The following is a 9,044-nucleotide window of genomic DNA, read 5'->3' as shown; positions in this document are numbered from 1 at the left end:
CAGGGCTCGGTACTGGGGCCGGTCCTCTTTAATATCTTTATTGATGATCTGGATGAGGGCGTCCAGTGCACCCTCAGTAAGTTTGCAGATGACACCAAGCTAAGTGCGTGTGTCGATCTGCTCGAGGGCAGGAAGGCTCTGCAGGAGGATCTGGATAGGCTGGAGCGATGGGCTGAGGTCAACTGCATGAAGTTCAACAAGGCCAAGTGCCGGGTCCTGCACCTGGGCTGCAACAACCCCAAGCAGAGCTACAGGCTGGGAGATGAGTGGCTGGAAAGCTGCCTGGCCGAGAAGGACCTGGGAGTATTGGTTGATAGTCGGCTGAATATGAGCCAGCAGTGTGCTCAGGTGGCCAAGAAGGCCAACGGCATCCTGGCCTGTATAAGAAGCAGTGTGGCCAGCAGGTCGAGGGAAGTGATTGTGCCCCTGTACTCGGCTCTGGTGAGGCCGCACCTCGAGTACTGTGTTCAGTTTTGGGCCCCTCGCTACAGGAAGGACATGGACGTGCTCGAGCGAGTCCAGAGAAGGGCGACCAAGCTGGTGAGGGGTCTGGAGAACAAGTCTTACGAGAAGCGGCTGAGGGAGCTGGGCTTGTTCAGCCTGGAGAAGAGGAGGCTCAGGGGCGACCTCATCGCTCTCTACAGTTACCTGAAAGGAGGCTGTAGAGAGGTGGGGGTTGGTCTATTCTCCCACGTGCCTAGTGACAGGACGAGGGGGAATGGGCTAAAGTTGCGACAGGGGAGTTTTAGGTTGGATGTTAGGAAGTACTTCTTTACCGAAAGGGTTATTAAGCATTGGAACGGGCTGCCCAGGGAGGTGGTGGAGTCACCATCCCTGGAGGTCTTTAAAAGACGTTTAGATGTAGAGCTTAGGGATATGGTTTAGTGGAGTACTTAGTGTTAGGTCGGAGGTTGGACTCGATGATCTTGAGGTCTCTTCCAACCTAGAGAAATCTGTGAATCTGTGAACAGCAACGTCATCTGCCCCAAATGCTCGTAAGAGCAGAGCGGAGATGACAGAGTCCTGAGATGGGCCCCAGGGAACCAGGACTTCAGTTTGCTGCCTCATTCCTTATTTATGCAGCTGCTGTTGGCCTGGGGAAGGGGCTGGGGCTGCTGCCTTGGTGTGTCCCACCTCTAGGTGGTGTGCAACCTCTAGGACTGATATATGCTACAAGTCGTGTGTGTGGTTCTACGTGATTTTTGTGCCTCTATCAAATCTTAAAATGCAATCCTTTATCATGTATGGTGAGAAAAATGGGTGAATACTGTCCCACACTCCAAGACACAGCCCTGTCTCCTTCCCCAGGCTGTCTGTCCCTTCCACCACAGACACGGCACTGCCACCTCCCACCTGCTCCAGGCCCTTTTGGGCCTCAGGGAAAAGCTTTGTTGGCCCTTCCCAGCAAAATCAAAGCCTGCTGATACCTAATGGAATTCAGACTCATACATATAAGCTGTCTTAGTCTGGTCATCCCAACCTGGTGGCCTCTCGCAAGCCATTTCTCTCCTCTGTGACTGCTGGGCGCTGGTCTTGGTGGTGGGGCTTCACATTGCTGCAGGAGCAGCTGGAGGACAGTGCTGCAGAAAAAAACCCTGCCTGGAGCCTGGAGGCCTTTCAGAGAGCTCACGACTCTGCATGCTCCAAGGAGAAAGAACAGCACCCACCAAGGATGGCAAGATGGGTGTGAAAGGTTCAGCAGCAAGCCAGCAGGAGCCTTTTTCTCAGGAGCAGCTTAAGGTCAGCTTTGTGTCTCAGTGCTGAATGTTGCACAGAGGACACAGGAACATGACCAAAGCAATCCTGGGAGCTTGTTTTCAGGTAGGAGAGAAGGAGCTAAAGCCAGGCTCTCAGCTCTTACTCCAGCCTTGCAGGTCTCGCTCTTTGTTGGCTCCTTGTAACACTCCCGTTGATGTTCTGTGCTTCCTTTCTGGAAGCAAAAACCCACTGTGGTAAATTATTTTCTCATGGTCTTACTATCTGATAATCTCCCCAGCTAGGAACAGCTCTGAGGTATAATAACAGCAGGCTTTTGTGCAGCAGCCCAGTGTCTGCAATAGTTGCTGGAGGACAGCAAAAGATTGTCATTGATAGTGCAGAGAAGGGCAGAGAGATCAGATAAGAGAGAAGAGCTTCAAGGGCTGAAGAAGATTGTGAACTTGATGTCTGAGCCTTTGGGATGCCTGTGTATCATCTGTTATCACCAAGCCCGAGGCTCGGGGAGGCCAGGCAATGATAAGGGATTCCTTGGCTGAGGAAGGTGCTCCTGACAGACAGGCATCTTCTCCTGTGGAGGGGCAAAGACAGGCACGTAACCACATGTCTCTCCCTTCTGGGGCTTGTACAGGACCTGGCACAAACAGGCCCTTAGTGCTAATAAGGTACTTGGGGGATTTTCTGGAAGAGACTGTTCTGACTGCAGTCATTACTGGAGTTAGCTGTTCATCTCAGATGAATGCTCAGGTCTCGAAACAAACAAGGGTATTTCTAAGAGCTAGTGAGTATTTTTTATTTATTAGGTGATCCAGCAGGTTTACTAGTGAATTGACCATTGAGCAAGACAGGTGCCTATCTCAAAGAGCTGAAGTGACAGGCAAACATTTAGCCAAGTAATATGGAAGAAAGTTCATTCTACAAGTGTGTACAGATGTTTGGTAAATAACATGTGCAGAGCAAAGACTCTCAGGCAATGTCTGCTTTAGGAAAATGTATGGTATTAGATAATGTCCTCATTAATCTTAGGCTTAGCCAGCCAGCAGGGTTGTCAATGCTTATGTACTGAAGAGGTTACTCATGCAGTGTATCTTGCTGATGAACATACAGCATTGGGAGCCAGGAAGTATTGCCTATAGATCTCACTAGTAGAACAAAGGGGGGAAAAAAAAACAACTTAGTTACAAGACCAGGAAGGACAAAATTGTTTTTGCTGGTAGAAGTCTTTAATGAAAAGTCCTGCTATGGAAAAACTTCTATGCAACCTCTGGGACTGATATATGATAGAAATCATTTGTGCGATTTTATGTAATTTTCGAGCATGTACTGAGTCTTAAAAGGCCATCCTTTATCATGCACAGAGAGAAAAATGGGTGAACAGTGTCAGCACATCAGACCCCAACCAACGTTGACCAAAACGAGGAAGGAGGTTGAATCCAAGAATGTCACCTCAGGCCTCATGCCTGCAGCACTGGTGCTCTTCTTGTGCGTCTGACCTGAGTTTTCTCTTGGTATCTGGCTAAGAGGACCACAAGCCAAAGTGGGAAGAGCTCCGAGGGAAGTTTCTTACCACATAGAGCACTGCCAAAGCTGCAGAATGATGTGAGATGGTTTTGCATGAACACTTTTATATACTGAAGATATCATTAAAAAGTCAGCATGGTACCTTTTAATACCTCATTTTGCATTAAATAAAAATCAGCTTTTAACACCTCATTTTGTATTAAGTAAAGTTGCAGTAGTGGAGTAGCAGAAATCAATGTGAGACACTATAGAGAGGAAATGTTTTATTTTAAGCCACACTGATTTCACTTACCCAGACTAGCGCTCTCATAACTACATATTCACAAACACCAAGATGCATTTATTCATACAATTTGGTTTCTTTGCAATGACACAGAAGATGCAGGACAAGGGCTTTGGAGTCTTCATTATGTCTCCCACAGTTGTCTTAGTTTGGCCGCCATATGCTCATTTTAGATGCATCTCCTGCATCCTTGAAGAGCTGGCTGTAGTTGTCATCTTTTGTCTCTTTATCTTTTCCCACCTCTGAGTACCATAAGGTCTCACTGTTTCTTGCCTCCTTACCTAGGTATCTTATGGCTCTGTCATGTCCTTTTTCTTAACACCATCATCTCTGATGGTTTGATTTTGGCCCTTTTTAAGTCTTAAGAATGCTCTCTCCCTTGTTTTAGTACATATCTTGTTTTAGACTTTTTTTTTTTTCCCCAATCTTGGTATCTAGAGGTTCTGTATGTCAAATGCTTCATGATCTGATATTCTAGGTGCCATCAATATGTGCAGTTCTTGTAGACCTTCTGCCTTTCTTCCTAGCACTTCCACACCCAGAGCTCTCCTTCCATTTATGCCAATGTTATTGTTTTTATTACAATTTAAAGGAAATTATGATCACTAGTGATAAAGACATTATCCCTGGTAAAGTAGTGAATTCTGGACCCAGTGCCATTGGAGGAAAAAGAAAAAAGATACTGAAAAGCAATAAAAATCGATCTGTCATTCCTTCTCCTTTTAAAATTCTTTCCTACTTTATGAGAAGATGTTTCTTGGTCACTTGACCTGTTCAGCCTGGAGAAGAGGAGGCTGAGGGGGGACCTCATCGCAGTCTACAACTTCCTCGCGAGGGGGAGTGGAGAGGCAGGTGACCTATTCTCCGTTATCACCAGTGATAGGACCTGTGGGAACAGTGTTAAGCTGAGGCAGGGGAGGTTTAGGCTGGACATCAGGAAGGGGTTCTTCACCGAGAGGGCGGTCGCACACTGGAACAGGCTCCCCAGTGAAGTAGTCACTGCACCAACCCTGTCTGAATTTAAGAAGCGATTGAACTATGCACTTAGTCACATGGTCTTTTTGGGTCTTTTGGGCAGACCTGTGCGGTGCCAGGAGTTGGACTTGATGATCCTTATGGGTCCCTTCCAACTCGGGATATTCTATGATTCTATGATTCTATGATTCTTGATAAAAATAAACAGTTGTCAAATTGCATACAAATCATAAACATGTCTCCAAAACAGTGTGTGAAATTCATTACTATGGAAGGTCATCAAGTCAAATGACTTGGCTAGTGTGTGATGTTAGGAACATTAATATAATTTGTAGTTATGCACTGGAAGATAAGAATAACTGGATTTAATGCTTCAAGGAATAAGGAAGCCTTTCTTCTCACCACAAACAGTATTTCACAATTAGCTGGGTATCATGCATTTCCCCCCATTCCTCTCATCTTCCTTTGAAGCCTATCAGATATTGACAACAAAGAGAGGTGAAGATCAGGGCTTGGTGTGCCACAGAAAATGTTATTTGCTTACTAAAGACAAAATCTATGATACTATAGATACTGAACCTGAGACAGAACAAAGAAACATATATAGCATGACAATAGTGCTTGTAAATATTTTAGCGGCTTCCTGCGTTCAAGAGAGCACAGAAATGTTTCAGTTTAATCTTGGTCTCACAAGGACTTGCAGATTTTGGATCTAAGATGCTGTCTAAGTTCAATGATTTAAAAAGAGACAATATTGTTCTTTATTATTTACCAGATGGATGAGCAGAGTGAAACCACAGCTGCTTTCTTATCGCACTGCATGTCTGGGCAGGAAATAAGGCGGGTAAATCTCCTATGATCCCCAGGAATGAATCATGTCAGGGCATTTTTGTGCTCATATGGTGAAGCAAAAGGGTTAGAGGTGGAAAAGGAGGAGAGATTGCTGCAACCCAGAAGCATGCTCTGTTTTTACAGTCAGAGTTCAAACTTTTTGTTTGCTCAGTTTTTCACAGGATACTGGAAGTACAAGAAATTTTAGTTACTTGTATGGATTATTTAATCCCTGCACAGGATCCTCTGCCACATTTCTCAACATCCAAATAATATTAACAATATCCTTCCTTCCCAGACAGTAAAAGAAATAGGCTGATTAGTGCATGTGGACATGTGTGGGCGGGTAGGTGGGTGGGGGTAGTGTGGGGTGAAGCCAAAGGAAGCAACAGAATTATATCTTAGTCCTGAATGCTTTATGCTTTGGTTGCTTTATCCAGTGAATTAAATAACCTTGGTCTGGCTTCTGTGAGATTCTGGTCTTCTCTGCTCATGAATTTCCTGTTACCAGAAATCTTTTCTCATTGTTTCAGAACACAGCTGTTCGGGGAAGCCCTGGCCAAACACAGAGAGTCAGTCTTAGAGGTAACTAAATGATATCCCATGGAGAGTGCTGAGTATTGGAGTCAAAGGCTTGAGCCAGGCTCAGTTTTTGCAGCAAGCAGAAATGGAGAGTAATGACTTCCCATTGAGCTGTACTGCTGACCCCAAATGCTCCTGTATTTATACTGGGCTTCATTTTGAAGTCTGATGGATTACAAGGAGTAACTTCGAGGATCACAACTCCATAGACCATGGCTATGAAGTTGTATCTGGACACTATTCTTTGAATTACAGTAAAGGTTTTCCACCAACAAGAGAATACAGCAGCTAGAAAAACAAGCAAACAAACAAACAAAGAAACCTATCTACCAACCAACCAACCAGCCAAACAAACCCCACAGCTCACAAATTGGAAACCTCTCTTCACGGTAGTGGCTGATGTGGATACAGGCACAAATGCTGTAGGACACTGCAGGTGAAAGAATATCATCTCACCCTCTGGATTTGCTCAGAGGGGAAGGAACTGGGCCTTTTCATGGTACTTAATTCCAGTCCTGCTCCTTTGGCACTGGAATACTGAACAACCAGTCACCCCAGACTTAAGTGACATCCATCAGGTTGAATGTGCAGGTGTGCTCCATGTATGTGGGCAGGAGAAGGTCACTGAAAGGCATCATGTATGATTTAAAGGAGAGTTTCTAAAATGCACCCCGGCCCAAAACTTTGGAGGAAGCATCAAAGAAAATAGCTATGAGCTGGCAAGGGAACTTTCCTCTTCCATAGGAGACAGACGCTACCTGTAAGCTTCAAATGGTGGTCTCTAAAGTGGTCCTAAGACTATATGTGACATATATTTGCTTCATTAGAAGAAATTTTAATCAGAACTAATCGTTTTTTTCCCACTTGAAACTTTTCTTTTTGCACAAAGCTGTAATGCTGATGACAAGATTCTTCACAAGGGAAAGGTAGAAACAGATTTCAAATATATGTCCTTAAATATTTTTTGAAAAAAAAAACCCTAAAACACACTTCTTATGAAATTACTCCTTTCTCCCCACCCCTCCACTGAAATGGAAATAAATCACTTCAGTTACTTTGAAAAAAATTTGTTTGATCGCTGTGAAACTAGATTTCTCTTGCTTATGTGTACCCTATTTCTTTTAATCTTTGGTGCTTTTTAAATCTAGTTTTGAAATGTTTAAATGTATGTTTTTCCCAGGTTGAAAAAATGACTTTTGAACTAGTTTTAGGGTTAATATCGGGTAGCTGAGTGAGTTTGCTGCCAGAGCTAGCACACGTCCAGATATGTATATCAAGTTCTCTAAATGTCTGAAATGTGTTCCGTTTATTTTTATTTCATAGTCTTTTGACTAGCTCCTGTGTTTAAAAAACATCTCCTTTTCTAAAGCTTAGTGTCAGTATGCTAGTTTTCAGCACGATTTATTTTATGAGGTTGTTGACTTTAATTATATCGTGAATACTCGGACACTGTTACTTAGTGGCTCATTTATACTCGCTTCTTGGATCTGTTCCTAGGTATTACTTAGGACTAAATGAAAAAGTAAAAATAAAGTCTTGTTTTCTCATGTGCTGTAGAACTAGCTGTTCCAAAAAGCACTTGTTTATCATGTTGAGAAATCGCTAAGCCATAGCCCATATGGTGGTTGACTAACTTAAATCCTGAAACATCAGAGCAAGCCTGGGAAGGGCTCTCCAGGTCAGTGAGTTCAGTCACTTGATACTCTGGGCAACCTGGATTTAGAAATCTCTGCCATGGGGCTGATGGGGTTTATTCCCTTGCTGTGGTCGGTGCTCAGTGAGTGATTCTGCCAAAGCCCTCCTAGAGGTATAAAAGCTGGACACTCAGTGTGCTGGGCACTTGTGGGGGGTGATTTGCAGTCACCCCCAAAACGACAGATCTTTTTGCCATCACCTGTGGGAGTCACTGAGCCTCTCCTTGTTGACCACAAGGCTTTTATAGCAGGAAAATAGACTGGCAATTAGGTTTTATTTCCAGTACACCCCTAGGGGTTGTTTCAGAACCCACAGCTATCATGGTTAGGAAACGTCCCATTTCAAGCCTCTGTCTCTTCAGGGACATAAACAATACCCATGTGTTTTTGTTCAAGTACTGTCCCTTGGCTTTAATAATTCTACCTCCCTAGTGCTTATCACAACACATTTATAGAGAGCAAATTATATCCCTTCATTAAGCTCAATGAGCAGTTTTTTTTGTTTGTTTGTTTGTTTTTCCCTTAACAGCCTCATTTACACCATTCTCATTTATTTCCACGGGAGTTCTTCCCTGAACACGAGTGACCTGGGCCATACAGAGGACTCCTGCTGAGGTCTCATTGGTATCCTAATCAAGTGGCACTAACAGTTGCCCATCTCTGCTGGTAGATTCTCAGTAGACATTTCAGAATCACCATTCTGTAATCACCTTCTGACTGTTGGTTCATAGTTTATTTTTCCTGATTTTTTCCAGTTTATGAGCTCTTAGTTAGCAGCAGGATTTTCTTTCTGCTAATCCCCTTGGAAGATCTTGCATTTGCACTATTGCATGTTACCCTGTTTCTGTTATTCCAGCTTTCAAGGCCATCTTTTTCCTCCTATAGGACCTCTCAGGAATCCCTTCCACTGATGTTGCTTTACTGCTTTGTGTTATCAAAAAACTTCTTTGAGGAAGTATTCCTTTTCTGAGCCAATCATTAACGGAAGTACTCAACTAAGCTAATCCCAAGAAGAATTCAAATGGTAATTTCTCAACATTTTCTCTTTTCCACTGCTCAAACTTCTGTCTCATTTGTCTGCTTCCTTGCCATCTCTCACTTTTGACTTCAGCATTCATTTCCTCCAACTTAACTAAAAATTTGCCAGATGGCACTTTGGCCAAAGCTTTCCTGATACCCAGATAGATGGAACAAACAGATCTTCTGTGCCCTGATTTCTCCCAGGGTTCTGCACAACACGGGGCCAAATATTCAGCTGTCCCTGGAAGGTGGTAGAAGAGGGGGCAAGAAATGTTCTGCTCTTTACACTACTTTCCAAAGGTGGCTCATGACAATGCCCCTACACCCTGAAGACTTCTGGGGAACATTTTACTCCTGCTCCCCTGTCCTCGGAGGAATGAAATAAGTAAACAGATCTCTGCCATGTCAGAGATCAGGGCAGA

The sequence above is a fragment of the Anser anser genome (assembly GCF_964211835.1).
Source record: "Anser anser genome assembly, chromosome: 1".
Classification (NCBI taxonomy): Eukaryota; Metazoa; Chordata; class Aves; order Anseriformes; family Anatidae; genus Anser; species Anser anser.
This window is presented reverse-complemented; position numbering follows the sequence as displayed.